This window comes from Oncorhynchus mykiss, chromosome 1 (assembly GCF_013265735.2).
Source record: "Oncorhynchus mykiss isolate Arlee chromosome 1, USDA_OmykA_1.1, whole genome shotgun sequence".
Lineage (NCBI taxonomy): Eukaryota > Metazoa > Chordata > Actinopteri > Salmoniformes > Salmonidae > Oncorhynchus > Oncorhynchus mykiss.
The window spans coordinates 21,081,376-21,089,553 of record NC_048565.1 but is presented as its reverse complement, the minus strand read 5'-3'; the positions used below and the strand labels follow the sequence as shown (position 1 = coordinate 21,089,553).

Genomic DNA, 8,178 nt, shown 5'->3' with positions numbered 1-8,178 from the left:
AAAGGTACTTCAACAAAGTACTGAGTAAAGGGTCTGAATACTTATATAAATGTGCTATTTCAGTCTTTTCTTTTGCTTAAAAAATCTAAAAACCTGTTTTTGCTTTGTCATAATGGGGTAATGTGTGTAGATTGATGAGGGGGGAAAATATTTAATCAATTCTAGAATAAGGCTGTAACGTAACAAAATGTAGAAAAGTTGAGGGGTCTGAATACTTTCCAAATGCACTGTATGGTCATTGATCAACTTCAATATTGTCCCTTGACACATTCAAATGTAAAGAGAAAGTAAAATAGTTGAGGCAGCTTTTATTTTTGCAAATACGTTCACTTTATTTGTATTTTTTACCACAAAATAATGAAATATGCAGCATCCCTTAATTTTTACATTAAAAATAGTTATTACAATCAATGATATGAGCATTATATGGATACAAGTATGAAGTTGAAGTGCAAAGGCGTACAAAATCTTGAGCAAAATGAAATATATTACTTTTAAATTCATTACTCTAAATGATCCCTTAGGGCCTCAACCAATATCCACATAACACTAGTTAAAACATATTTCATTTTGATCTAATAAAACTATTCAAAATAAAAAATCCACCTTGTATTAACTCACCTTTCCATGTTAAGACTCCACCTTACCTGTCCACAAATAAAAACTAGGTGATCAACTAAATCCTCCGGTCTTTTTACTGACCCTTATTCCAATCACAGAGGAGGCTTTACCTCTTCTCTGTGTCTGGTCAGGTCAGGTCAGGTCAGGTCTGGTCAGGTCAGGTCTGGTCTGGTCTGGTCAGGTCTGGTCAGTTCAGGACATTATGCTGGTCAGGTCTGGTCAGGTCAGACCAGGTTGTATGCTGTTCAGGTCAGGTCAGGTCAGGTCAGGTCTGGTCAGGTCTGGTCAGTTCAGGACATTATGCTGGTCAGGTCTGGTCAGGTCAGACCAGGTTGTATGCTGTTCAGGTCAGGTCTGGTCTGGTCAGGTCAGGTCTGGTCAGGTCAGGTCTGGTCTGGTCTGGTCAGGTCTGGTCAGGTCAGGTCAGGTCAGGTCTGGTCAGTTCAGGACATTATGCTGGTCAGGTCTGGTCAGGTCAGACCAGGTTGTATGCTGTTCAGGTCAGGTCAGGTCTGGTCTGGTCTGGTCTGGTCAGGTCTGGTCAGGTCTGGTCAGGTCAGACCAGGTTGTATGCTGTTCAGGTCAGGTCAGGTCTGGTCTGGTCAGGTCAGGTCTGGTCAGGTCAGGTCTGGTCTGGTCAGGTCTGGTCAGGTCAGGTCTGGTCAGGTCAGGTCTGGTCTGGTCTGGTCAGGTCTGGTCAGTTCAGGACATTATGCTGGTCAGGTCTGGTCAGGTCAGACCAGGTTGTATGCTGTTCAGGTCAGGTCAGGTCTGGTCTGGTCAGGTCAGGTCTGGTCAGTTCAGGACATTATGCTGGTCAGGTCTGGTCAGGTCAGACCAGGTTGTATGCTGTTCAGGTCAGGTCTGGTCTGGTCTGGTCAGGTCTGGTCAGGTCTGGTCAAATCTGGTCAGGACATTATGCTGGTCTGGTCTGATCTGATCAGATCATTATGCTGGTCAGGTCAGGTCAGGTCAGGTCAGGTGAGGTCAGGATATTATGCTGGTCAGGTCAGGTCAGGTCTGGTCAGGTCATTATGCTGGTCAGGTCAGGTCTGGTCTGGTCAGGTCAGGTCTGGTCAGGTCAGATCTGGCCAGGACATTATGCTGGTCAGGTCAGGTCTGGTCAGGCCAGGTCAGGTCTGGTCAGGTCAGGTCTGGTCAGGTCTGGTCAGGTCAGGTCATTATGCTGGTCAGGTCAGGTCAGTTCAGGTCTGGTCTGGTCAGGTCAGGTCAGGTCAGGTCAGATCTGGTCAGGTCAGGTCAGGTCAGGTCTGGTCAGGTCAGGTCAGGTCAGGTCAGGTCTGATCTGGTCAGGTCAGGTCTGGTCAGTTCAGGACATTATACTGGTCAGGTCTGGTCAGGTCAGACCAGGTTGTATGCTGTTCAGGTCAGGTCAGGTCTGGTCTGGTCAGGTCAGGTCTGGTCAGTTCAGGACATTATACTGGTCAGGTCTGGTCAGGTCAGACCAGGTTGTATGCTGTTCAGGTCAGGTCTGGTCTGGTCTGGTCAGGTCTGGTCAGGTCTGGTCAGGACATTATGCTGGTCAGGTCAGGTCTGGTCAGACCAGGTTGTATGCTGTTCAGGTCAGGTCAGGTCTGGTCTGGTCAGGTCAGGTCTGGTCAGTTCAGGACATTATACTGGTCAGGTCTGGTCAGGTCAGACCAGGTTGTATGCTGTTCAGGTCAGGTCAGGTCTGGTCTGGTCAGGTCAGGTCTGGTCAGTTCAGGACATTATGCTGGTCAGGTCTGGTCAGGTCAGACCAGGTTGTATGCTGTTCAGGTCAGGTCTGGTCTGGTCTGGTCAGGTCTGGTCAGGTCTGGTCAGATCTGGTCAGGACATTATGCTGGTCAGGTCAGGTCTGGTCAGGTCAGGTCAGGTCTGGTCTGGTCAGGTCTGGCCAGGTCAGGTCAGATCTGGTCAGGACATTATGCTGGTCAGGTCTGGTCTGGTCAGGTCTGGTCATGGCAGTTCAGGTCTGTTCAGGTCAGGTCAGGTCAGGTCAGGACATTGTGCTGGTCAGGTCTGGTCAGGACATTACGCTGGGCTGGTCTGGTCAGGTCAGGTCAGATCTGGTCAGGACATTATGCTGGTCTGGTCAGGTCAGGTCAGGTCAGGTCAGGTCAGGTCAGATCTGGTCAGGACATTATGCTGGTCTGGTCAGGTCAGGTCTGGTCAGGTCAGGTCAGGTCAGGACATTATGCTGGTCAGGTCAGGGCAGGTCTGGTCAGGTCAGGTCTGGTCAGGTCTGGTCTGGTCAGGTCAGGACATTATGCAGGTCTGGTCAGTTTTGGTCAGGTCTGGTCAGGTCAGGTCTGGTCAGGTCTGGTCAGGTCAGGTCATTATGCTGGTCAGGTCAGGTCAGTTCAGGTCTGGTCTGGTCAGGTCAGGTCAGGTCAGGTCAGATCTGGTCAGGTCAGGTCAGGTCAGGTCAGGTCAGGTCTGGTCAGGTCAGGTCAGGTCAGGTCAGGTCTGATCTGGTCAGGTCAGGTCTGGTCAGTTCAGGACATTATACTGGTCAGGTCTGGTCAGGTCAGACCAGGTTGTATGCTGTTCAGGTCAGGTCTGGTCTGGTCTGGTCAGGTCTGGTCAGGTCTGGTCAGATCTGGTCAGGACATTATGCTGGTCAGGTCAGGTCTGGTCAGGTCAGGTCTGGTCAGGTCAGGTCAGGTCTGGTCAGTTCAGGACATTATGCTGGTCAGGTCTGGTCAGGTCAGACCAGGTTGTATGCTGTTCAGGTCAGGTCTGGTCTGGTCTGGTCAGGTCTGGTCAGGTCTGGTCAGATCTGGTCAGGACATTATGCTGGTCAGGTCAGGTCTGGTCAGGTCAGGTCAGGTCTGGTCTGGTCAGGTCTGGCCAGGTCAGGTCAGATCTGGTCAGGACATTATGCTGGTCAGGTCTGGTCTGGTCAGGTCTGGTCATGGCAGTTCAGGTCTGTTCAGGTCAGGTCAGGTCAGGTCAGGACATTATGCTGGTCAGGTCTGGTCTGGTCAGGTCTGGTCATGGCAGTTCAGGTCTGTTCAGGTCAGGTCAGGTCAGGTCAGGACATTGTGCTGGTCAGGTCTGGTCAGGACATTACGCTGGGCTGGTCTGGTCAGGTCAGGTCAGATCTGGTCAGGACATTATGCTGGTCTGGTCAGGTCAGGTCAGGTCAGGTCAGGTCAGGTCAGGTCAGATCTGGTCAGGACATTATGCTGGTCTGGTCAGGTCAGGTCTGGTCAGGTCAGGTCAGGTCAGGACATTATGCTGGTCAGGTCAGGGCAGGTCTGGTCAGGTCAGGTCTGGTCAGGTCTGGTCTGGTCAGGTCAGGACATTATGCAGGTCTGGTCAGTTTTGGTCAGGTCTGGTCAGGTCAGGTCAGGACATTATGCAGGTCTGGTCAGTTCTGGTCAGGTCTGGTCAGGTCTGGTCAGGACATTGATGCTTGATCCGTTCACTGCATTGCCATTGTAGCCTCAGCATCTGAAAATACACAAGACAACAGAAGAATCTGATTAGGACAATGAACATTTCTACATGGACAGTAAACCTGTTCAAATCCAAACATCTAAAACATCAGCACGCGTTGATTGACAGTTTAGTGCCCTCAGATCATGTACACACGTGCAGTGTGACGTTGTGTGTGTGTGTCATCTCCCCTCCCCAGCAACGCTGTGCTGTTGTTGTTTACTACCAGGTGTGTGTGTATGTGTGTTTGTGTATCAGTCATCTGTATCAGTGTTTAGGGTGACCCCTGAGCTTGCCGACAGTTAGGGGTCAAGGGTCAGAGTAGGGACTGTCTGGGCACACCGGCTGACCCCCAGCACCTGCAGCCTATAGGGGGAAGGGAACCCTCATCACCCGGACCAGGCTGATAACACCTCTGGGATTAGGATCCAGACACAAACACACTGACCCCACTCCTTGTTCCCAAACACACACACACGTCATAGACATTGGTCCCTGCTTGGTCATAAACTGATGTCACGATCGCTTAGGCTGCATAACGCAGGTTAGGTCTGGTCTGGTCTGGTCAGGAGGGAGGAAGGGAGGGAGGATGCTGAGTCTGGGACTGTCACCTAATTATCATTCTTCTCTGAGATGAGACTGCATGGGGGGTTCTGTCAGGGCTTTTAACCATTAGTAGACATGATCTGATGTAACACCATTGAAGAACTCTGACAGTTATGTGATTTCTTTGTGCAAATGTAGATGATATACATACGCCGTATCTGGTTAGATCTCTAACAACAAGAGAGCCGAGGACCAAACGATACAGTACATCATTATTACACTCACCAGACCCTGTGACCCTCTTATCATAACAACCAAGGAGAAAGAAACTGCTCTCTAGGAGAAAAAGGCACTAACAAGGAACTGAGCTGACCACAACCCTAAATAGTCCTGTTGTGTTAATACCACACATCCTCCTCGCTTTTACTGCGGGTCTGGAGAGGAGGTCCTACCAGGAGTTCCTTCCAGACAGACATCAACAATAACCTGTCTGCTCTGGCCTGGCCTGGCCTGGCCTGGTCTTGTCTGGCTTGGCATGGTCTAGCCTGGTGGAGAAGGAGGCTTGGCTGATTTATCAGGGTATTATACTGGGGAGGCTATTGGGGGGCTGCGGAGACACTGGGGTGGGGAGACATGGGGCAGGGGAGGGAGAGGGGAATGACAGGTGGCAGGGGAGGGAGAGGGGAACGACAGGTGGGCAGGGGAGGGAGAGGGGAATGACAGGTGGTCAGGGGAGGGAGAGGGGAATGACAGGTGGGCAGGGGAGGGAGAGGGGAATGACAGGGGGCAGGGGAGGGAGAAGGGAATGACAGGTGGGCAGGGGAGGGAGATGGGAATGACAGGTGGGCAGGGGAGGGAGATGGGAATGACAGGGGGCAGGGGAGGGAGAGGGGAATAACAGGGGGCAGGGGAGAGAGAGAGGAATGACAGGGGGCAGGGGGGAGAGAGGGGAATGACAGGTGGGCAGGGGAGGGAGAGGGGAATGACAGGTGGGCAAGGGAGGGAGAGGGGAATGACAAGTGGGCAGGGGAGGGAGAAGGGAATGGCAGGGGGCAGGAGAGGGAGAGGGGAATGACAGGGGGCAGGGGAGAGAAAGGGGAATGACAGGAGGCAGGGGAGAGAAAGGGGAATGACAGGAGGCAGGAGAGGGAGAGGGGAATGACAGGGGGCAGGAGAGGGAGATGGGAATGACAGGGGGCAGGGGAGGGAGAGGGGAATGACAGGGGGCAGGAGAGGGAGAGGGGAACGACAGGGGGCAGGGGAGAGAGAGGGGAATGACAGGGGGCAGGAGAGGGAGAGGGGAATGACAGGGGGCAGGAGAGGGAGAGGGAGAGGGGAATGACAGGGGGCAGGGGAGGGAGAGGGGAATGACAGGGGGCAGGAGAGGGAGAGGGGAATGACAGGTGGGCAGGGGAGGGAGAGGGGAATGACAGGGGGCAGGAGAGAGAGGGGAATGACAGGGGGCCGGGGTGGGAGAGGGGAATGACAGGGGGCAGGAGAGGGAGAGGGGAATGACAGGTGGGCAGGGGAGGGAGAGGGGAATGACAGGGGGCAGGAGAGGGAGAGGGGAATGACAGGGGGCCGGGGTGGGAGAGGGGAATGACAGGGGGCAGGAGAGGGAGAGGGGAATGACAGGGGGCAGGGGAGAGAAAGGGGAATGACAGGAGGCAGGGGAGAGAAAGGGGAATGACAGGAGGCAGGAGAGGGAGAGGGGAATGACAGGGGGCAGGAGAGGGAGAGGGGAATGACAGGTGGGCAGGGGAGGGATAGGGGAATGACAGGGGGCAGGAGAGGGAGAGGGGAATGACAGGGGGCCGGGGTGGGAGAGGGGAATGACAGGGGGCAGGAGAGGGAGAGGGGAATGACAGGGGGCAGGGGAGAGAAAGGGGAATGACAGGAGGCAGGGGAGAGAAAGGGGAATGACAGGAGGCAGGAGAGGGAGAGGGGAATGACAGGGGGCAGGAGAGGGAGAGGGGAATGACAGGTGGGCAGGGGAGGGATAGGGGAATGACAGGTGGGCAGGGGAGGGAGAGAGGGGAATGACAGGGGCAGGGGAGGGAGAGGGGAATGACAAGAGGGCAGGGGAGGGAGAGGGGAATGACAGGGGGCAGGAGAGGGAGAGGGGATTGACAGGGGGCAGGGGAGGGAGATGGGAATGACAGGTGGATGACAGGGGGCAGGAGAGGGAGATGGGAATGACAGGGGGCAGGGGAGGGAGAGGGGAATGACAGGGTGCAGGGGAGGGAGAGGGGAATGACAGGTGGGCAGGGAAGGGAGAGGGGAATGACAGGGGGCAGGAGAGGGAGAGGGGAATGACAGGGGGCAGGGGAGGGAGAGGGGAATGACAGGGGGCAGGAGAGGGAGAGGGGAATGACAGGGGGCAGCTGAGGGAGAGGGGAATGACAGGGGGCAGGGGAGGGAGAGGGGAATGACAGGGGGCAGGGGAGGGAGAGAGGAATGACAGGTGGGCAGGGGAGGGAGAGGGGAATGACAGGGGGCAGGAGAGGGAGAGGGGAACGACAGGGGGCAGGTGAGAGAGAGGGGAATGACAGGGGGCAGGAGAGGGAGAGGGGAATGACAGGGGGCAGGAGAGGGAGAGGGGAATGACAGGGGCAGGGGAGGGAGAGGGGAATGACAGGGGGCAGGAGAGGGAGAGGGGAATGACAGGGGGTAGGAGAGGAAGAGGGGAATGACAGGTGGGCAGGAGAGGGAGAGGGGAATGACAGGGGGCAGGAGAGGGAGAGGGGAATGACAGGGGGCCGGGGTGGGAGAGGGGAATGACAGGGGGCAGGAGAGGGAGAGGGGAATGACAGGGGGCAGGGGAGAGAAAGGGGAATGACAGGGGGTAGGAGAGGAAGAGGGGAATGACAGGTGGGCAGGGGAGGGAGAGGGGAATGACAGGGGGCAGGAGAGGGAGAGGGGAATGACAGGGGGCCGGGGTGGGAGAGGGGAATGACAGGGGGCAGGAGAGGGAGAGGGGAATGACAGGTGGGCAGGGGAGAGAAAGGGGAATGACAGGAGGCAGGAGAGGGAGAGGGGAATGACAGGGGGCAGGAGAGGGAGAGGGGAATGACAGGTGGGCAGGGGAGGGATAGGGGAATGACAGGTGGGCAGGGGAGGGAGAGAGGGGAATGACAGGGGCAGGGGAGGGAGAGGGGAATGACAAGAGGGCAGGGGAGGGAGAGGGGAATGACAGGGGGCAGGAGAGGGAGAGGGGATTGACAGGGGGCAGGGGAGGGAGATGGGAATGACAGGTGGATGACAGGGGGCAGGAGAGGGAGATGGGAATGACAGGGGGCAGGGGAGGGAGAGGGGAATGACAGGGGGCAGGGGAGGGAGAGGGGAATGACAGGTGGGCAGGGAAGGGAGAGGGGAATGACAGGGGGCAGGAGAGGGAGAGGGGAATGACAGGGGGCAGGGGAGGGAGAGGGGAATGACAGGGGGCAGGGGAGGGAGAGGGGAATGACAGGGGGCAGCTGAGGGAGAGGGGAATGACAGGGGGCAGGGGAGGGAGAGGGGAATGACAGGGGGCAGGGGAGGGAGAGGGGAATGACAGGTGGGCAGGGG

At 55.8% G+C, this 8,178-nt stretch overlaps 2 long non-coding RNA genes across 8 annotated transcripts in view; one reads left to right on the top strand and one right to left on the bottom strand.

Moving 5' to 3' along the window:
• The first annotated feature begins 377 nt into the window (after nt 1-377).
• Nucleotides 378-2,186, top strand: LOC118945319. The gene is made up of 4 exons (XR_005040481.1): nt 378-792; nt 891-1,028; nt 1,381-1,513; nt 2,142-2,186. It is a non-coding gene; the product is annotated as an uncharacterized LOC118945319 (long non-coding RNA).
• Nucleotides 2,187-3,344: 1,158 nt separating this feature from the next.
• Nucleotides 3,345-8,178, bottom strand: part of LOC118945307 — a 68,003-nt gene continuing 63,169 nt past the window's right edge. For all 7 annotated transcript variants that reach the window (XR_005040456.1, XR_005040444.1, XR_005040433.1 and 4 more), the window contains one exon: nt 3,345-4,080. This is a non-coding gene — a long non-coding RNA (uncharacterized LOC118945307). The remainder of the gene's footprint in view (nt 4,081-8,178) is intronic.